This window comes from Hyla sarda, chromosome 2 (genome assembly GCF_029499605.1).
Source record: "Hyla sarda isolate aHylSar1 chromosome 2, aHylSar1.hap1, whole genome shotgun sequence".
NCBI classification, from domain to species: Eukaryota; Metazoa; Chordata; class Amphibia; order Anura; family Hylidae; genus Hyla; species Hyla sarda.
This window is the reverse complement of record NC_079190.1, coordinates 497,645,000-497,668,129: the sequence shown is the minus strand read 5'-3', so window position 1 is coordinate 497,668,129 and position 23,130 is coordinate 497,645,000. Positions and strand designations below refer to the sequence as shown.

The 23,130-nt window shown below is 43.7% G+C and overlaps 1 protein-coding gene across 1 annotated transcript in view; it reads left to right on the top strand.

The window, feature by feature from the left end:
- BCL9 (BCL9 transcription coactivator) overlaps positions 1 to 23,130 on the top strand; it is a 288,690-nt gene that overhangs the window by 52,749 nt on the left and 212,811 nt on the right. The gene's annotated exons all lie outside the window — the stretch shown is intronic.

Below are 23,130 nucleotides of genomic sequence, written 5' to 3'. Positions count from 1 at the left end.
TGTGGGTACTGTATGGTGGTATTATGTAGATACACTATGGAGCAGTGTGTGGGTACTGTATGGTGGTATTATGTAGATACACTATGGCAGCTTGTGTGCGGACTGTATGGTGGTATTATGTAGATACACTATGGAGCAGTGTGTGGGTACTGTATGGTGGTATTATGTAGATACACTATGGAGCAGTGTGTGGGTACTGTATGGTTCTATTATGTAGATACACTATGGAGCAGTGTGTGGGTACTGTATGGTGGTATTATGTAGATACACTATGGAGCAGTGTGTGGGTACTGTATGGTGGTATTATGTAGATACACTATGGAGCAGTGTGTGGGTACTGTATGGTGGTATTATGTAGATACACTATGGAGCAGTGTGTGGGTACTGTATGGTGGTATTACTCATCATATTGTGCAGTAATATTAATCCAGGTTATGCCTTTTCCTTTTGGATAATTTCCTCTTCATTTGGACGTAGCCCCATCCACCAGATGAGAAGACGTCTGGGAGCGGAGGCCTCACAGTGAGCGGACTGTGTCCGGAGGGATATTCTCAGAACACACTCTGTTTGTCGCTGGCGTCCTCTCTGCCCCATTACAAAAACTGGCATTCTACAGTCAGAAAGGATCCAGCGCTGTATACCTGTATGAATGCTGTGTCTGGCCTACGCCTCTGTATATACAAATAATCTAAGATACAGAATAAAATCGCCTTATAGGCAGAGCCCATTATATCTGTTCACAGGAAAGCTGGGTGACAACACTCACTGGCCGCTTTATTAGGTACACCTCTCTAGTCCCAGATCAGACCTTCTTTATACTTTATACAAGGTGCTGGACACGTTCCTCTGAGATTTTGCTTCATATGGACTTGATGACATCACACAGTTCCCCCATATGGACATGATGACATCACACAGTTCCTTCATATGGACATGATGACATCACACAGTTCCCCCATATGGACATGATGACATCACACAGTTCCTTCATATGGACATGATGACATCACACAGTTCCCCCATATGGACATGATGACATCACACAGTTCCTCCATATGGACATGATGACATCATACAGTTCCTCCATATGGACATGATGACATCACACAGTTCCTTCATATGGACATGATGACATCACACAGTTCCTCCATATGGACATGATGACATCACACAGTTCCCCCATATGGACATGATGACATCACACAGTTCCTTCATATGGACATGATGACATCACACAGTTCCTCCATATGGACATGATGACATCACACAGTTCCTCCATATGGACATGATGATGTGGTAGCCCTTGGGGGGTGTATGGTAGTGGTGGTATGATATCGGTATATAAGGGGTTAATGTTAACCCTATAGTTCGTGATGCCAGGCTGAGGGCTGGTATGCTGAGGCAATGCTCCGACCTATTGCCGCCCTTCCCAGTAACGATAGGTGCATGAAATGACTGAAGGTCCACAAAGAGATTGAACTTGAACTTAAACAACTTTACTTAAGTGCTTGTGATACATCCAAGGCACAGTAACAGTCTCATACAAACAGTCCTTATATCGCTCAGTGACTGACAGTTGTTGCGGACCTTGAGCGGTTTAGAAAGTCTCTGAATTTAGGGTAGATATTTGCAGATCCGTCTGGATTTAGGGGTTATATTGGGTTCGGTGATTCTGCAGAGTGTCTGGGGATTGATACACTCTATATTCGGAATTACTCAGCCGTTGCCGCAAGGCTCGGGCCTAACTCACTGCGATAATTGCTGCGCAGATCCTTCTCGTTTGACAGCCCATTAACAAGAGAAAAGTTTGACACCCCATTAACAAGCGAAAAGATGTCCGCTGCTCCCTTATATGGGCAGGGGGCGGGGTGAATCCGATTGGTCCGAACATCTGTCACTCACCATTACACAGAGTAATGGGATTGCTTACGTCTTAGGGCCTCCAAAGGTCCTTAAGCAGAATACCATAGAGTTTACCTAGTCACGTGACCCGCAGGTCCTGCAACACTATGGAACCGGTAACTAACCATTTATTTACATATATATTACTATATTTACATTACCCTTGCATAAATTACTAGGCTATTAGTTGGAATAGAGGCAACAAGGGGTAGGCTACACAACAGGGATCCCTACGTCCTAGGGAATCTGGCTATGGGGACCCACAGATACATAGGTACCGTATAAGATGTGGTACTGGGACACCACAAACCCCCTTACTTAAGATAAGTCGGCCTCGACGTCTGTCCACTGAGACAGAGGGACTAGGACTAGAACAGAATGCTATAGAACAGGATGGTCTGTACTTTTGCTATAAATCCTAAGTAGATTAAACACATTTACATTCTTTTGATACCTTTCCTAGTATCTGGATTAAGCAGAAATCTATCTAGACATATAATGCTATCTAGACATTTAAAGTTATCTAGACATTTAAAGAAGCTATCTATCTTTTAGTTTCTAGCTTCCTATACAACTTTATCAAACTTATTTTACATTTGAAGCTTACTAGACAATTATGTATCACTAGACAATTAGATATCTGACATTTTATTAGCTCTCCATACATTTTTATGAGGCTAAACTGAACATTAGCACATACTTCTATACATAAGGCAAACTAGACATTAGTACAACTTTCTATACAGTTAGCTTCAAGCTGACTAGGCATTTGTATTATCTCACACATTCTATTTGCCAACAATACATTACCTGTTAGTTAGTACACAAAAGGTATACTGGCTAGCCAGAAGCTAGGTCACAGTAAGGGTGGCTGCTAGGGTCTATCGGCTACACGCTACTTATCCCTAGAGCACTTTCAAAACAACCTATTAGGTTATCCTTAGAATTACGTGTTTAATTCTGTATTAGCAAGAGCACCTACTGGCCAGGCAGAGCATCTCACACACGCAATGAAAGAAAAGAAGAAGTGTACCTAACAGTGGCAGGAATTGGGTATCAATATGCTACAATTCCTTAAGTGTTTTCTTAAGTGAGATATTTATTTTGATGTATGTACTAGAGAAATTTTGAAGTAGTACCTTTAAGTGAGTAATCTAGGGTACTATGTGTACAAGTACTAGTTTAAGGGGAATTCTCTCTACTATTTTTGGTTGAGACAGGTGTTAGCGATGGGCGACAGAAATAATACTACCCTCGTAGGAGCCGAGGTGTCCCCTATTGAGTTACTTACTAAACACCTTTAGCATTCCATACATTTATATGTACAAGAATTAGTTAGGTTTTTAGTGTTGAGTGTACACGTGCAGTACATCGATATTTTCTGTGTACAGCTCTAACTTACTTTTTATGTACATAGACATTAAACTATTTTCCTATGTACAATCTTTACTTACTACTTATGTACACAGATATGAGGATACTTTCCTGTGTACAGAACCATATACATATTTACCATACATTTATCAACACTCCAACATGTTTCAGATGCATTCATCCGATAAGTGCAACATTTTATCATAAGAGTTCTTATGAAGCTGCTGGTATATACATAAAGCAGACGTGTAAGGATCAGCAGTCCACCTACACTAAGAGTCCAAAGGAAAATATACAAATTGGCGTGTAAGGATCAGCAGTCCACCTACACTAGGAGTTCATAGGAAGGGAAAGGAAAACACGGCCTTAACCACAACTCGGCCGGGTACAGTCCTTAATGAATCTCCTACAAGCTAGGAGTCTCTTGACTTAATAGTCAGGCACAAGCTTAGTGGTTACGTTGCTGAACTTTGAACTGGAACAACTTAGCACAGTCCTGCTAGATACTATTTTTGAACTTGGTTACTGTAAGACAAAAAATAGTTAGACAGAAAAACAATATGACATTACTTTAGAGTCTCTTTAGAAGATGTTCTTCTTTACTCTTGTAGTGTCTCTCTTGGTTCCCCTATATCTGCCAACGTCAGGCGCAGGATTAGACTTAACATAGCTTTGCCACACGACATTGGCGAGGATGGAGTTGTGGAAGGCAGCTTGAGAAGGGGTTATAGGCTTACTAGCCGGGATCACAGTGGGGCAATAGGGCTTGAGCACCATCTCCAAATTAAGAGCAACCCATGACCCTTTTGTTGGTACCTCTGGAACTGGCAAACTCTCACTGCTTCGAGAGGGCCCTAGGGACTCTGGCTATGGGGACCCACCGATACATAGGTACCGTATAAGATGCGGTACTGGGACACCACAATGACATCACACAGTTCCTCCATATGGACCTGATGACATAACACAGTTCCTCCATATGGATATGATGACATCACACAGTTCCTCCATATGGACATGATGACATCACACAGTTGCTCCATATGGACATGATGACATCACACAGTTCCTCCATATGGATATGATGACATCACACAGTTGCTCCATATGGACATGATGACATCACACAGTTCCTCCATATGGACATGATGACATCACACAGTTCCTCCATATGGACATGATGACATCACACAGTTCCCATATAGACATGTTGACATCACACAGTTGCTGTACATTTGTCAGATCCATGATAAGAATCTCCAGTTCCACCACATCCCAGCGATGATCTATAGGATGAGATCTGGTGACTGTGGAGGCCATTGGAGTCATGTGACCTCATTGTCCTGTATAAAATGATGTCATGTGACCTCATTTTCCTGTATGAGATGATGTCATGTGAGCTCATTGTCCTGTATGAGATGATGTCATGTGACCTCATTGTCCTGTATGAGATGATGTCGTGTGGCCTCATTGTCCTGTATGAGATGATGTCGTGTGACCTCATTGTCCTGTATGAGATGATGTCGTGTGACCTCATTGTCCTGTATGAGATGTCATGTGACCTCGTTGTCCTGTATGAGATGTCATGTGACCTCTTTGTCCTGTATGAGATGTCATGTGACCTCGTTGTCCTGTATGAGATGATGTCATGTGACCTCATTGTCCTGTATGAGATCATGTCATGTGACCTCATTGTCCTGTATGAGATCATGTCATGTGACCTCATTGTCCTGTATGAGATCATGTCATGTGACCTCATTGTCCTGTATGAGATCATGTCATGTGACCTCATTGTCCTGTATGAGATCATGTCATGTGACCTCGTTGTCCTGTATGAGATGATGTCATGTGACCTCATTGTCCTGTATGAGATGTCATGTGACCTCGTTGTCCTGTATGAGATGTCATGTGACCTCGTTGTCCTGTATGAGATCATGTCATGTGACCTCATTGTCCTGTATGAGATGATGTCATGTGACCTCATTGTCCTGTATGAGATGATGTCATGTGACCTCATTGTCCTGTATGAGATGATGTCATGTGACCTCGTTGTCCTGTATGAGATGATGTCATGTGACCTCATTGTCCTGTATGAGATGATGTCATGTGACCTCATTGTCCTGTATGAGATGATGTCATGTGACCTCATTGTCCTGTATGAGATGATGTCATGTGACCTCATTGTCCTGCATGAGATGATGTCATGTGACCTCATTGTCCTGTATGAGATGATGTCATGTGACCTCATTGTCCTGTATGAGTTGTCACTGATCTCTCCTTGCTCCTAAATGGGTGATCTGGGTAAGGAAATAGGAAAGGTTGGTTGTAGCATTTCACACTAAGGCAGATTTGCCATTCAGGGGTATAGTAAAGATGGGTGACATTTCTGCTTCAAATGGTAAATGTTGGTAGCAGTACGGAGGTTGGTGAAGTATCAGTGCATTCAGGAGTATGGTAAAGCTGAGTTTTCTGCCTCATCTGTAGTGATACATCGCCCCCTATTCCTGAACCGCTGCAGAATGTGCCGGTCCCATACACATTATACACATATAATTAACGGATTATAATAAACCATTGTGGCCTAACTGGTTTATTCAGGGAAGTGGCGGTGACCGGCCCGGGCCTGTGGGTGACGTATAACACTGCCCCAAATTCCCATAAACCTACATGTAATCATTATTGAGCTGGGAATCTATCATTTCATCTTCCTATTGACATTTCTCACTATATATAATTGCCACAATTACCCTGTAGTCATGGTTACCTGGCCATGTGACCACAAAAAAAATGAAAATAAAATAAAAACAAAGTTTATAATGGGAAATGGTCACAAATAAATGTCTGATCGAGATTTCCAGAACGGGGCCCCGACTCCTCGCTGTCTGGAGAGCTCGGGTATCTCCTATAGACAATGCTGGAGCCTATACCGACCCACCGCTACAAAGGTCAGACTCCCCCCACGACCCCGTCTATCAGACAGTGACACCCCCACCCTGTGAATAAGGTAATATACGATTTATAGGGACAGGAACACTTGTTTATTGAACCCACTGACTTTGGCAGAATAAGAATCAGAAAAAAATAAATATAAAATATATATATATATGTCTCTACTGTAAGAGCAGTCACACTATGGAGTCTCTACTGTAAGAGCAGTCACACTATGGAGTCTCTACTGTAAGAACAGTCACACTATGGAGTCTCTACTGTAAGAGCAGTCACACTATGGAGTCTATACTGTAAGAGCATTCACACTATGGAGTCTATACTGTAAGAGCAGTCACACTATGGAGTCTATACTGTAAGAGTAGTCACACTATGGAGTCTATACTGTAAGAGCAGTCACACTATGGAGTCTATACTGTAAGAGCAGTCACACTATGGAGTCTATACTGTAAGAGCAGTCACACTATGGAGTCTCTACTGTAAGAGCAGTCACATTATGGAGTCTCTACTATAAGAGCAGTCACACTATGGAGTCTATACTGTAAGAGCAGTCACACTATGGAGTTTCTACTGTAAGAGCAGTCACACTATGGAGTCTCTACTGTAAGAGCAGTCACACTATGGAGTCTATACTGTAAGAGCAGTCACACTATGGAGTCTCTACTGTAAGAGCAGTCACACTATGGAGTCTCTACTGAAAGAGCAGTCACACTATGGAGTCTCTACTGTAAGAGCAGTCACACTATGAAGTGTATACTGTAAGAGCAGTCACACTATGGAGTCTCTACTGTAAGAGCAGTCACTCTATGGAGTCTATACTGTAAGAGCAGTCACACTGTGGAGTCTATACTGTAAGAGCAGTCACACTGTGGAGTCTCTACTGTAAGAGCAGTCACACTATGGAGTCTCTACTGTAAGAGCAGTCACACTATGGAGTCTCTACTGTAAGAGCAGTCACACTATGGAGTCTCTACTGTAAGAACGGTCACACTTGAAATCTCTCCTGTAAGAGCGGTCACACAATGGAGTCTCTACTGTAAGAGCAGTCACACTATGGAGTCTCTACTGTAAGAGCAGTCACACTATGGAGTCTCTACTGTAAGAGCAGTCACACTATGGAGTCTTTACTGTAAGAGCAGTCACACTATGGAGTCTCTACTGTAAGAGCAGTCACACTATGGAGTCTCTACTGTAAGAGCAGTCACACTATGGAGTCTCTACTGTAAGAGCAGTCACACTATGGAGTCTCTACTGTAAGAGCAGTCACACTATGAAGTGTATACTGTAAGAGCAGTCACACTATGGAGTCTCTACTGTAAGAGCAGTCACACTATGGAGTCTATACTGTAAGAGCAGTCACACTGTGGAGTCTATACTGTAAGAGCAGTCACACTGTGGAGTCTCTACTGTATGAGCAGTCACACTATGGAGTCTCTACTGTATGAGCAGTCACATTATGGAGTCTCTACTGTAAGAGCAGTCACACTATGGAGTCTCTACTGTAAGAGCAGTCACACTATGGAGTCTCTACTGTAAGAGCAGTCACACTATGGAGTCTCTACTGTAAGAGCAGTCACACTATGGAGTCTCTACTGTAAGAGCAGTCACACTATGGAGTCTCTACTGTAAGAGCAGTCACACTATGGAGTCTCTACTGTAATAGCAGTCACACTATGGAGTCTCTACTGTAAGAGCAGTCACACTATGGAGTCTCTACTGTAAGAGCAGTCACACTATGGAGTCTATACTGTAAGAGCAGTCACACTATGGAGTCTCTACTGTAAGAGCAGTCACACTATGGAGTCTCTACTGTAAGAGCAGTCACACTATGGAGTCTCTACTGTAAGAGCAGTCACACTATGGAGTCTCTACTGTAAGAGCAGTCACACTATGGAGTCTCTACTGTAATAGCAGTCACACTATGGAGTCTCTACTGTAAGAGCAGTCACACTATGGAGTCTATACTGTAAGAGCAGTCACACTATGGAGTCTCTACTGTAAGAGCAGTCACACTATGGAGTCTCTACTGTAAGAGCAGTCACACTATGGAGTCTCTACTGTAAGAGCATTCACACTATGGAGTCTCTACTGTAAGAGCAGTCACACTATGGAGTCTCTACTGTAAGAGCAGTCACACTATGAAGTGTGGTGTCCCGATACTGCATCCTATTCGGTACTTGTGTGTATAGGTCCCCATAGCCAGAGTCCCTAGGATGTGCGGGTCCTTATTGTCTAGTCCACCCCCTAGTCACCTCTCATCTAGGTATTAGTTATCTAGTAATTATTTAGGATTTATATATAAAGGATTGTATAAATGTATATAAATAGTTAATTACCTGTACGGAGCGTAGCAGGACCTGCGTGTCACGTGATCAGGTAAACTCTATGGTTTTTGCTTGAGGACCTTTGGAGGTCCCTGTGACATATTACACCCACCATGCTTTGTGACGGTGAGTGACAGATATTCGGACCAATCAGAACAACCCCGCCCCTGCCCATTTAAGGGAGCAGCGGCCATTGTTAGCCCTCTTTCCTCTTGGGCTGTTGACAGGGAAGGATCTGCGCTTCTGTCATCAGTGAGTTAGGCCCAAGCCTTGCGGTGACGGCTAATCTCTTCTAAACCGTGAGTGTATCAATCCCTAAACACTCTGCAAGATCACCGGACCTTATCTATCCCCTAAATCCGGACGGATCTGCAATAATTACCTTAAATTCAGAAACTTATAATACAATTCAAGGTCCGCAACAACTGTCAGTCACTGAACTATAAAGAGACTGTTTGAATGAGACTGTTACTGTGCATTGGATGTACCGCAAGCATTTAAGTAAAGTTATCCAAGTTCAAGTTCATTTGTGGAACTTCAGTCATTTTATGTATGCACCTATCGTTACTGGGAAGGGCGGCGATAGGCCGGAGAATTACCTCAGCATACTAGCCCTCAGCCTGGCGTCACGAACTATAGGGTTAACCTTAGCCCCTCATCTAACTAAACAACACCCCAACTACCATACACCCCCCAAGGGCTACTGCAGAAGTCTGTACTGTAAGAGCAGTCACACTATGAAGTCTCTACTGTAAGAGCAGTCACACTATGGAGTCTCTAAGTCTCTACTATGGAGTCTCTACTGTAAGAGCAGTCACACTATGGAGTCTCTACTGTAAGAGCAGTCACACTATGGAGTCTATACTGTAAGAGCAGTCACACTATGGAGTCTGTACTGTAAGAGCAGTCACACTATGGAGTCCCTACTGTAAGAGCAGTCATACTATGGAGTCTCTACTGTAAGAGCAGTCACACTATGGAGTCTCTACTGTAAGAGCGGGCATAGAAGAAACAGACTGTACAGCACTCACCAGGAAATTTCGTCGGGATGGCACTTTCTTTATTGCATGTAAGACGGGGTTACAGCAGCATGCTCGGAGGAAGAAGAACGTGAGCTCGGAGAGCTCGTTGGTAACCGGTTTCGCGGGTGTCCGCTTGGTCACGAGGGCGTTACATGTTCTTTAGTTTAAGTTCAAGCACCCGTGTATAGCCGGGCAGTTGTCATCATCATCATCACTGCGGCAGTATTCCTATACTCCGATCCCGGAGTGCCGGACTCTGTTTTCTACACGTGTTTTCAACTGTAAGAGCAGTCACACTAGGGAGTCTCTAAGTCTCTACTATGGAGTCTCTACTGTAAGAACGGTCACACTTGAAATCTCTCCTGTAAGAGCAGTCACTATGGAGCCTCTACTGTAAGAGCAGTCACACTATGGAGTCTCTACTGTAAGAGCAGTCACACAATGGAGTCTCTACTGTAAGAGCAGTCACACTATGGAGTCTCTACTGTAAGAATAGTCACATTATGGAGTCTCTACTGTAAGAGCAGTCACACTATGGAGTCTCTACTGTAAGAGCAGTCACACTATGGAGTCTCTACTGTAAGAGCAGTCACACTATGGAGTCTCTACTGTAAGAGCAGTCACACTATGGAGATATCTACTGTAAGAGCAGTCACACTATGGAGTCTCTACTGTAAGAGCAGTCACACTATGGAGATATCTACTGTAAGAGCAGTCTCACTATGGAGTCTCTACTGTAAGAGCAGTCACATTATGGAGTCTCTACTGTAAGAGCAGTCACACTATGGAGTCTCTACTGTAAGAGCAGTCACACTATGGAGTCTCTACTGTAAGAGCAGTCACACTATGGAGTCTCTACTGTAAGAGCACTTACACTATGGAGTCTCTACTGTAAGAGCAGTTATTCATAGAAAGTATCTTTATTATGTATTCTGGATGACTTTGTGTAATAATATTGCAGAATTTGGTGACAGGTTGTTGATTTGGGGATTTGTTCTAGAGTCGGTGAAGAACTATTTCCCCCTAATATGAGACCCTCGGAGGATTGTTTAGTCTTTGTGTTTGCTGCAGGATAATAGGTGGAAATAGATGGACTTGTTACTCTGAATATCTTATTCCCGGGGAATGCGCAGCACTGAAGTATGGAGAACCCCTTTAAATACGGCATGTGAAGCTGATTGCGGAGCCGTATGTCTGTCACCGTCTCTATCCCTGTCATTATAAATGATAATAGTCCTGGTCCCGGCCGTCATGCAGTGCGGGGGACATTTACCTCAGTGATTATATCTGTACACGTAGGTCGTACAATTACCATTCAGCTCTGACCTTCATCTTTTTGCCCTTTTCGCTCTTTGGGTTTTGCTTTTCATTCTATTGATTTGTGCTATGATTAGTGTGATGCCTGATATGTCTGCAGCGCAGCGGCGAAAAATGAATAGAAAATGTCCTGGTAATGGGACCTGTAAAAGCCTCTGATGTCTCATCAAAAATGGCCGCTCCAGCAAGGTTGGGTTCAGAGGAGCCTAAAGCAGTCACACTACGACTGAAGAATGTGGACAACCATATGATCCTAATAAACCGAACACTTAGGCCATGTTCACACGACAGAATTTTGGGCGGACATTTCGCAAACAGCACGACCATTGGAAAGTGCGCTGTCTCCTTAGAGGATAATGTGTTTCACCAATGGATTCCCCAGAAAGAATTGACATTGTAAGCCTTTCTGCGAAGAACCGGCAACAACCAATGAGATTCGAGCTTTCATTTTTCAGAGGCTTTTTTAAAAACATCTTAATGACCACCATGGTCATTGCATATAGAGCAGGCTGTCGAGCTGAGCCCCCTCAATATGCAACAGCAACTACTAAGATCGGACTTTGCTCACTCATTCTGAAATCCACTGCTCAGGAAGGGGCGTATCCCAGGCCAGCACTGAGCCTGCCCTCACTCACCATATATTCACTTTCTCCCTGAGTCTGCTGTTCTGTGCTGAATCTCTTCATCCAATCACTGCAGGCTGCTCTGTAACCCCCTCCTCTCTGTTTTCATGCTGCAGTCTGATAGGACAGGAGTGAGCACAGACAAGCGCTAGTCCGGTCTTTGCTTTCTCAACTTTGTCCCAGCCTGTGCTTCAGCTGGGACAAAGATGATGCTGCAGCTGGACAGGATTATGTTCTGGATGGTATGGGGACCCCTAGTGGTCTTTTTTTTTATAGCCATGATTTCTATGAAAAGTAGATACATTTTTTTTATTATGTATATATTAGAAAGGTTTATGTTTTCCCAAGATGTACGATCTATAGAAAGTTTTTGAATCTGACAGCTCCCATTTAAACATGTTAAGAGGGAAACAATATGGCAGAATTTAATTACATTTTGTCTAAAAACACTAGCTAAATACTAACTAACTAAATAAATAAATAAATAAAGACTTCATACAGCAACGTCTACCACTACAACAACAAAAAGTTGTACGATATGTCCCAGAGGTTAAAATTAGCCGCGTTTTTAAAGTAAGGTATAAAATAATAATAAAAAATAAAAAAAATGAAAAAAAATGTATTAATAAATAAAAATAATAATAAAAAAATAATAAAATATTAATAATAAAATAATAAAATATTAATAATAAAATAATAAAATATTAATAAAACATTATAATAATAAAATAATAATAATAATAATAAAATATTAATAAAACATTATAATAATAATAATAATAAAAAATTATATATATATATATACATATATATATAAATATATATATACATATATATATACATAAAATATATATATATATATATATATATATATATATATATATATATGATAAAACCTCTATCCCATCAATAGCCATTAATCCAGCGTGTCCATCGCGAGCATTAATGGGATTGTGGCAGTAAGCGGCAGGCATGGCGGAGGTCTGCTCCTAATCTGGGGTCGCCGTGCTCCAGGCGCTGGGCACAGGCGCCGTGTCACACACTACAAACCTTCCCCACTTGTTAGTAAATAGGCCTGCGAAGAATCCTGTATTCTGGAGGCGACACCGTTAAATCAGATACTGCAAAGTAATTCTAAGTGAATTGGAAAGCTTTGCCTGGCGGGCCCGAGAGAGCGCAGCGTGCTAAGGAGGTCATGTGGACGCACAGCACGCTCCACAATCTCCGCACGGAGAAGTGTATATCTTGCTTAAACCTTGCCTCCGGGTCAGGAAGTGATTGCTCGGAAGCCTCACATAAATTACTGATATAATAAATACTGTTATGATATCTCTGGGACAACAACGACCCCATCAAGAGCGAAAAATACTGTAGGTGAGACGTCCGCGGTCGAGCATGGCGGCGTAGGGGAAACATGGTCACAGCCAGAGATTTAAAGGGGTACTCCGCTGGCCAGCGTTCGGAAGTAAATTTATCGAATGCTGTTTTTACGCTGCCGGGGGTCGGCCTTAACCCTCATCACATCACAGCCACGCCCCCTCAATGCAAGTCTATGGGAGGGGGCGTGACGGCCGTCACGCCCCCTCCCATAGACTTGCATTGAGGGGGCGTGGCCGTGATGTGATGAGGGTTAAGGCCAACCCCGACAGCGTAAAAACAGCATTCGAAACATTTACTTCTGAACGCTGGCCAGCGGAGTACCCCTTTAAAGGAGAACACTCTACTTAACACCAGGGGAGATTTATTATTATTTATATATATATATATATATATATATATATATATATATATATATACTGTGTATTGTTGTTTGAATTTTTGCCAAATTTTAAACAGCCCGGAAACTAAGAGTTTTTCTCAGAGATGAAAGGTACGCAACACTTTTTGACAGGGCCGTTGGCTGCCCAGGCATGCTGGACGTTGTTGTTTTGCAACATCTGGATGTCCACAGTTTGGAGACCACTGATATAGATCCTGTTAAAAAGTGTTGCGGCCCAGTCTCCACAAGCTCCAGCAGTAAACGACTGCTTGTCCTCTCTGCACTACTCACTACAGCAGCGCCGCCATGTCTTTACTCTGCCTTAACTCTTATCTCATACTGCGTGCTACCCAGCTTTCCCAGTCTCCTAAAGCCACAGCAGTGATACACTGCTCGTCCTCTTTGCACTCCTCACTACAGCAGCGCTGCCATGCCCTCTTCTTGACCCCTAACTGATGTCTTTACCCCCGACCCCCCCCCCCCCCTTTAACTCTTCTCATACTGTGGGCTACCCAACTTTCCCAGTCTCCTAAAGCCACAGCAGTGATAGGCTGCTTGTCCTCCCTGCACTCCTCACTACAGCTGTGCTGCCATGCCCCCTCCCTGCCTCCTCACTGATATCTTCACTCCCCATTTAACTCTTCTCCCATACTGTGTACCACCCAGCTTTCCCAATCTTCTGAAGCCCCAGCAGTGATAGGCTGCTCTTCCTCCCTGCACTCCTCACTACAGTAGCACTGCCATGCCCTCTCCCTACCCCTACACTGATGTCTTCTCTCCCCCCTAGCTCTTCTCTCAGCCCGCCCGTCCCCTCTCCCTGCCCCCGCATTAACTATTCTCTGCACCTGCCTGCCAGACAGTTAAATCATACTTTACCATAATGTTGGTCCGGCGACATGATGTTTAAAACTCCTGGGCAATCTCCGCAGCCCAATGTCATGGTAAAGCCAAATACGACTGTCTGTGCTCCAGTGCTTTGCTGGCGGGCTGTGAACCTTATTAGTTCTGGGACATCCCTAACCTTTCTATTTTCGTTTGACATATAAGTAGAATGTCTACCAAGTGTAATTGAAATATCTCCAGCTGTTTGTAAGTTATGATGGAACAAACATATACACATACATTAAGTTCTATAGATTATCCTCAGACTTTTGCAACACATTTGGAGGTTGTATGCCGGCAAATCTGTGGAAACTAAAAACCATCTTAGCATGGACTGATAGTGTGTAACCCTTTAAAGGGGTACTCCGCTACTCAGCGTTTGGAACAAAACTGTTCCGAACGCTAAAGCTGGTGCCGAGAGCTCGTGACGTCATAGCCACACCCCATCACGATATCACGTCACGCCCCCTCTCAATGCAAATCTATGGGAGGGGGCGTGACGGCTGTCACGCCCCCTCCCATAGACTTGCATTGAGCGGGCGGGGCTATGACGTCACGAGCTCCCGACACCGGCTCCAGCGTTCGGAACAGTTTGTTCCAAACGCTGAGCAGCGGAGTACCCCTTTAAACGGGTATTCCAGGTTTTTTTTTTTATTTGACTATGCTACAGGGACTGTAAAGTTAGTGTAGTTCCTAATATAGTGTCTGTACCTGTGTGTGACGGTTTTCTCACAATTCTTATGTGATTTTCACCCCAATATTTATTTTTACCAGCAACAAAATGACTGTTGTCTCAGATTTTTCCCAGCTTGCAATGCGGCCGAGACCTGATTCACTAGTCAGCTGATGACAGGGAGCCTGTCTGCTTCAATGGGTGGAGCGATCGCTTGGTGGGAGAGAGATCAAACTGCAACAGCTGTAGGCACCCTGATTGAAAACCACACTGATTTGAATGGATGCAGCTCATTTATGTTTCAATGGGTGGGGTGGCTGATGTGTGGAAGGGAGGGAGATGGAATTGTGGGATTTGTAGTCAAAAAATGAAAAGTCAAACAGGAAATACCAGTTCACAAAAGGCTAGCCACAGTGTTATGGTAATCTCATGACATTTAGCCCCAAGACAAGCGCAGATCCTTCCTAAGCATGTCCATTACTGTCTGCCAGGTACGTACTAAAATCACCTTATGGTGGAGAACCCCTTTAAGTCTTAGCTGAGGTCCAGTGCAGTCAAGTCCTAAGAGTGTGTCTGGAGTCTAGAGGAGGCCTCAAGTCAACCATGCAGCCTACAAGTCCACAACCCCCAGGTCCCAGTCAGAGCCTGGTAAGCTACAAACGGGGTATAGTCTGTCTCAGTCAAGTCAGTCAATCTGTCTTCAGTCAGCGTGGCCTGCATCAAAATTGTCTCAGTCCTACTACAAGTCCCAGCAAACTCTAAGGTCTCTGAGTCCCTGGTCACCTCCGTGAGCCTGGCTAAACTGTATAGACTATTCCACCTGTCTATCTCAGTAAAGCTGCCATTGTTCCGTAACTTGGCATCAAAGTCATTCCCTATGCCTAGCCCAGGATCCAGCGGTATACCTTCGGGTGGTATTGAGGATAAACCACGCCCTGGCGTCACGAACATAAGGGGTTGATGCCATTTGCCCCTAGGGCAATTCCATCTGCCCTATCACACCCTCACCACAAAATTCTTTTATTTAATGCAAAATAAATTCTTATAAAAAATAAAAATAAATAAACATGTTTATAAATTATTAAATTTATTGCAAAATAAATTCTTATTTTTGTTACAACCTTATGTTACAGTATCAGTACTGATTGTCTTCAGCGTGGCATGTTTTTATGTATTCTTTTCTATCCTAATTCTTGTCACTTAATTATTATAATTTTTTTAATGTATTTTCCTTTATTAGAAATATACATGTGCCATCCTACACGTTGCTCCCATTCAGAAGCAGTGCATTGTGGGAGCGGCAGGGCCTCGTGAATACATTGAGCTGCATTGTCGTACGTGTGCGTCGTACACCGCCTTCTGTCTTATCCTCGGTGACATGTGTCGTCTCATTGGCTCCCACTCCCAGGGCTTAAAGTGACATCACAAATATAGGTCGGCTGGTTGTTTTTATATATAGAATTTTTTTGTGACGCGGTTTGGAAATGTATAACATTCTTAGCTAATTCTTTCTGACTCATTCCTCTTCGCTCAGTCAATGCCTGAAGGACTCGCTTAATCCAGAAAAGGTGGATTTTCTTAGAATTGCTTTTTGAGCTGATGAATGGGTAGAGTGTTGTGTTGGCGGATGGAGAGAATTCTTACAATTTTTCTTTCTTTTCTTTTCTTTTTTTTCCATTTTAAAGAGAATGACTGGTGGCTTCTCATTGGTGATGATACAAAGGAGATGTCTTCTTATTGAATTCAGGTCTTTGGTCATGGCATTATAATTATGCATTATTATCTTTTTTGTTATTTATTTTAAAAAAAATGTTTTTTTTTTGTTTCAGATTTTTTTTTTTTATACCCAATACGTTTCTCATTCTTAATTATGTGGAAAAGAGTTGTGTAAAGCAATAAATAAAACAAAAAACAAAAAATAATTTTATTATTAAAAGTTGCCTCATTCTCTGCAAACTATCCTATATAAAATTTGCTATTGGGGGTTAGGAACCCATGTTATTGTTGGCCCAAGCTAATTTTTCCGCCCCCTTGACCCCTTTTTCCAGCCTTTGACACGCCCCACCTTACTACTGGGGTGACACACTGTAACAAACCTCCTCCTCATGTAATCTCCTTACTACTGGGGTGACACACTGTAACAAACCTCCTCCTCATGTAATCTCCTTACTACTGGGGTGACACACTGTAACAAACCTCTCCTCATGTAATCTCCTTACTACTGGGGTGACACACTGTAACAAACCTCCTCCTCATGTAATCACCTTATTACTGGGGTGACACACTATAACAAACCTCCTCCTCATGTAATCTCCTTACTATTGGGGTGACACACTGTAACAAACCTCCTCCTCATGTAATCACCTTACTACTGGGGTGACACACTGTAACAAACCTCCTCCTCATGTAATCTCCTTACTACTGGGGTGACACACTGTAACAAACCCCCTCCTCATGTAATCACCTTACTACTGGGGTGACACACTATAACAAACCTCCTCCTCATGTAATCTCCTTACTACTGAGGTGACACACTGTAACAAACCTCCTCCTCATGTAATATCCTTACTACTGGGGTGACACACTGTAACAAACCTCCTCATGTAATATCCTTACTACTGAGGTGACACACTGTAACAAACCTCTCCTCATGTAATCCCCTTACTACTGGGGTGACACACTGTAACAAACCCCCTCCTCATGTAATCACCTTACTACTGGGGTGACACACTATAACAAACCTCCTCCTCATGTAATCTCCTTACTACTGAGGTGACACACTGTAACAAACCTCCTCCTCATGTAATATCCTTACTACTGGGGTGACACACTGTAACAAACCTCCTCATGTAATATCCTTACTACTGAGGTGACACACTGTAACAAACCTCTCCTCATGTAATCCCCTTACTACTGGGGTGACACACTGTAACAAACCCCCTCCTCATGTAATCACCTTACTACTGGGGTGACACACTATAACAAACCTCCTCCTCATGTAATCACATTACTATTGGGGTGACACACTGTAACAAACCTCCTTCTCATGTAATCTCCTTACTACTGGGGTGACACACTGTAACAAACCTCCTTCTCATGTAATCTCCTTACTACTGGGGTGACACACTGGAACAAACTTCCTCCTAATGCTGCTGGCTGACAAGTGGTTCGGATGCTGGTTGTCTTATCTTTTTTACAGCAAGCAGAACGGCGTCCCCAATCAAGAGGGCGCTATAGGCGGCTGCCTACTTTGCCTGTAGGCCGAACCGGCCCTGGTTGGCCTATCTTCAGGATAGGCTATTATTATCAGATCGGTGGGGTGCCAACACCTAGTACCCCCCACAAGTCAGTTGTTTGCTAGAGCATACTCTAAAAGGCAAAGCTAGAAGAAGATGGCTCTGTTTTCTGTCTAACGACCATGTTGGGTTTCTTCAGCTCAGCTCCTATTCGCATCACTGTGAACTGAGCTGCAGTAACCCAGCATTACCACTATACAATGTATGGCGCTGTTTACCCCCAGCTTTGCTTTTTCGTGTATGAGGGAACTGCTACTCTAGCAAAAAGCTGATTGCACCCTGCCAATCTGATATTGATGGCTTATTCTAAGGATAGGCCATTAATATGTTGTGACTGAAACCTGTTGTGGAGAATCCATGTCTGGGTTAAGGTGATCATGGTTGACCAGATGACTGTCTACTGTGTGTGTATTCTTCATAGGTTTTTATGTGCTGAACATTTTGGAGATGCTTTGTAGATACACATTATAGAGATCCATTGTGGAGACCCATTGTAGAGGCTTATTGTAGAGGTCCAATGAAGGAATTAATTGTAAAGACCCATTGTAGAGAATTCACTTTGGAGACCCATTGTGCAGAATGTTGTAGATTAGTAATCGTAAAGATCCATTGTAAATTTTAATTGTGGAGACCTATTGCAAAGGCACATTATAGATATTTATTGTGGAGACCCATTGTAGAGGCCTATTGTAGTGACCTATTGCAGAGTTCATTTGTAAGGATCCATTGTGGAGACCCAGTGTAGAGACTCATTGCATTAACCTAATGTAGAGACCTATACTAGTGACCTATTGTAGAGATCCATTTTAAAGACTTATTGTGGAGACATATTGTAGAGATCCAGCATAGAGATCCATTGTGTAGACCCATTGTAGAGATCCAATATAGGAATCAATTGTGGAGACCCATTGTGTAGACCTATTGTAGAGATCCAATATAGGAATCCATTGTGGAGACCCATTGTGTAGACCTATTGTAGAGGTCCAATGTAGGAATCCATTGTGGAGACCCATTGTAGAGACCTATTGTAGAGGTCCAATGTAGAAATCCATTGTGGAGACCCATTGTGTAGACCTATTGTAGAGGTCCAATATAGGAATCCATGTGGAGACCCATTGTAGAGACCTATTGTAGAGGTCCAATGTAGGAATCCATTGTGCAGACCCATTGTAGAGAACCATTTTAGAGCTCCAATGTAGAAATTCATTGTAGAGACCGATTTTAGAGAACCATTGTAGAAAATTCACTTTGGAGACCCATTGTAGAGACTTATTGTAGAGGTCCAATATAGGAATCCATTGTGTAGACTTATTGCAGAGGTCCAATGTAGGAATCTATTGTAGAGACCTATTGTAGAGGTTTAATGTAGAAATCCATTGTGTAGACCCACTGCAGAGACCTATTGTAGAGCGCCAATGTAGAAATCCATAGCATAGACCTATTCGGCCTATATGGATCCATTTAGAGACCCATTGTAGAGACTTGTTGCAGAGATCCATTGTGGAAATCCACTGTAGAGAAGATATTTGTAGACCCTCTACTATATGTAGCCCTATATGTAGAAACCCATTAGTCAGAAATCTTCATCCAACTATTTTAGATGTTTTTCCTATACAGTATTTCCATCTTTTTGGGAGTTATTGTTTTTGCACACTCTGGAGGTCCTCAGTTTGGAGATCACTGTATAATATGACCACTGTGCTTGTATGAGCCTGGACCAGTTACACGATATCTATGGAGCCGACATCATCGTCCCACACATGATATATAATATATACAACAATAGATACCGAATAGGTATTTATTAGTTCATGGGAGTCCACAGTTGACTTGCCTTACCGGTAAAATAGGGGATGTTATGACTACATATAATACTAATTGATATAGCCAGGGTATAGCATATTCTCTGGCTTTGGGACAGTCCCTTCTTTCCCCCTATTAATGTGCGTTGTTTTGGTTTATTAAATAGTGTTGCTCGCGAATATTTGCAATGCATAATTTGCATATGCAAATTTTTGCATACGTGGATTTTCGCATATGCGAAAATATAATGCGAATTTTGCGAATATATGATGAATATTCGTCCATATATTCGCAAAATATCACGAATTCGAATATGGCTTATGCCACTCAACACTATTATTAAATACAACAATAGGCAGCGAGCAGTGTCACACGTGTCCCATCTACTCCTTCTCCACTTATTCCGTATCATTTGTCATTCACACAATTCCCTAGTCTCACGTCTGCACTTCCCAGATCCCCCTCCCCGTCACCTATTACCATCAGTCTGGGACACAGATATACATGGAATTCCCTGTATATACACGACCTGTCATAGTGATGTGACTCCATTCTGTCATATACTGAAAGATTTATCTGGATATATGTTTCTTTTAATATTTTTTTTATCTTAGCCTTTTCTTCTTTTATTTCTTCTATTTTTTATTTTATGAGCACTTCGTGAATTTCTATAGCGGTCTAAAGCTTTTTGAGGATAAAAATGCAAATTTTTTAATGTGCAAATTTGTATGTTTTTTTTATTTTATTATTGTACTAGTGATCTATTGTAACAATTCATTGTGGAGACACATTATGGAGACCTATTGTAGAGGTCCAATGTAGGAATCCATTGGGGAGACCCATTGTAGAGACCCATAGTAGAGAATTCCCTTTGGAGTGCCATTGTAGAGACCTATTGTAGAGGTCCAATGTAGAAATCCATAGTGGAGACCCATTGTAGAGACTCACTGTAGAGAATTTACTTTGGAGACCAATTGTAGAGACCTATTGTAGAGGTCCAATGTAGAAATCCATTGTGGAGAACCATTGTAGAGGATTCACTTTGGAGACCCATTGTAGAGATGTATTGTAGAGATCCAATGTAGGAATTATTGTGGAGACCCACTGTAGAGAATTTACTTTGGAGACCCATAGTACAGACCTATTGTTGTGACCAATTGCAGAGATCCATTATAAAGATTTATTGAAGACCGTGAGACTTATTGTACAGGACCAGTTTGGTGACCCATTGTAGAGACCTGTTGTAGTTATTCTTAGAGAGCCATTGAAAAGACCCATTGTACAGAGCCAATGTATAAAATCTATTGTGGAGACCCATTGTAAAGATCCAATGTAAATAAAACAATTTGACATATATATATATGTTACGCCGAGCGCTCCGGGTTCCCGCTCCTCCCCGGAGCGCTCGCTTCACCTCCTCCGCTGCAGCGCCCCGGTCACGTCCTCTGACCCGGGGCGCTGCGATCCTGCTGCTAGCCGGGATGCGATTCGCGATGCGGGTAGCGCCCGCTCGCGATGCGCACCCCGGCTCTCCTACCTGACTCGCTCCCCGTCTGTTCTGTCCCGGCGCGCGCGGCCCCGCTCCCTAGGGCGCGCGCGCGCCGGGTCTCTGCGATTTAAAGGGCCACTGCGCCGCTGATTGGCGCAGTGGTTCCAATTAGAGTTATCACCTGTGCACTCCCTATATTACCTCACTTCCCTTGCACTCCCTTGCCGGATCTTGTTGCCTTAGTGCCAGTGAAAGCGTTCCTTGTGTGTCCCTTGCCAGTGTTTCCAGACCTTCTGCCGTTGCCCCTGACTACGATCCTTGCTGCCTGCCCCGACCTTCTGCTACGTCCGACCTTGCTTCTGCCTACTCCCTTGTACCGCGCCTATCTTCAGCAGCCAGAGAGGTGAGCCGTTGCTAGTGGATACGACCTGGTCACTACCGCCGCAGCAAGACCATCCCGCTTTGCGGCGGGCTCTGGTGAAAACCAGTAGTGGCTTAGAACCGGTCCACTAGCACGGTCCACGCCAATCCCTCTCTGGCACAGAGGGTCCACTACCTGCCAGCCGGCATCGTGACAGTAGATCCGGCCATGGATCCCGCTGAAGTTCCTCTGCCAGTTGTCGCTGACCTCACCACGGTGGTCGCCCAGCAGTCACAACAGATTGCGCAACAAGGCCAACAGCTGTCTCAACTGACCGTTATGCTACAACAGTTGCTACCACAGCTTCAGCAGTCATCTCCTCCGCCAGCTCCTGCACCTCCTCCGCAGCGAGTGGCCGCTCCTGGGATACGCTTATCCTTGCCGGATAAGTTTGATGGGGACTCTAAGTTTTGCCGTGGCTTCCTTTCCCAATGTTCCCTGCATCTGGAGATGATGTCGGACCTGTTTCCCACTGAAAGGTCTAAGGTGGCTTTCGTAGTCAGTCTTCTGTCCGGAAAAGCCCTGTCATGGGCCACACCGCTCTGGGACCGCAATGACCCCGTCACTGCCTCAGTACACTCCTTCTTCTCGGAAATCCGAAGTGTCTTTGAGGAACCTGCCCGAGCCTCTTCTGCTGAGACTGCCCTGTTGAACCTGGTCCAGGGTAATTCTTCCGTTGGCGAGTATGCCGTACAATTCCGTACACTTGCTTCTGAATTGTCCTGGAATAATGAGGCCCTCTGCGCGACCTTCAAAAAAGGCCTATCCAGCAACATTAAAGATGTTCTGGCCGCACGAGAAATTCCTGCTAATCTACATGAACTTATTCACCTAGCCACTCGCATTGACATGCGTTTTTCTGAAAGGCGTCAGGAACTCCGCCAAGATATGGACTCTGTTCGCACGAGGCGTTTCGTCTCCTCGGCTCCTCTCTCCTCTGGTCCCCTGCAATCTGTTCCTGTGCCTCCCGCCGTGGAGGCTATGCAGGTCGACCGGTCTCGCCTGACACCTCAAGAGAGGACACGACGCCGTATGGAGAACCTCTGCCTGTACTGTGCTAGTACCGAACACTTCCTGAGGGATTGTCCTATCCGTCCTCCCCGCCTGGAAAGACGTACGCTGACTCCGCACAAAGGTGAGACAGTCCTTGATGTCTACTCTGCTTCTCCACGTCTTACTGTGCCGGTGCGGATGTCTGCTTCTGCCTTCTCCTTCTCTACAGTGGCCTTCTTGGACTCTGGTTCTGCAGGAAATTTTATTTTGGCCTCTCTCGTCAACAGGTTCAACATCCCAGTGACC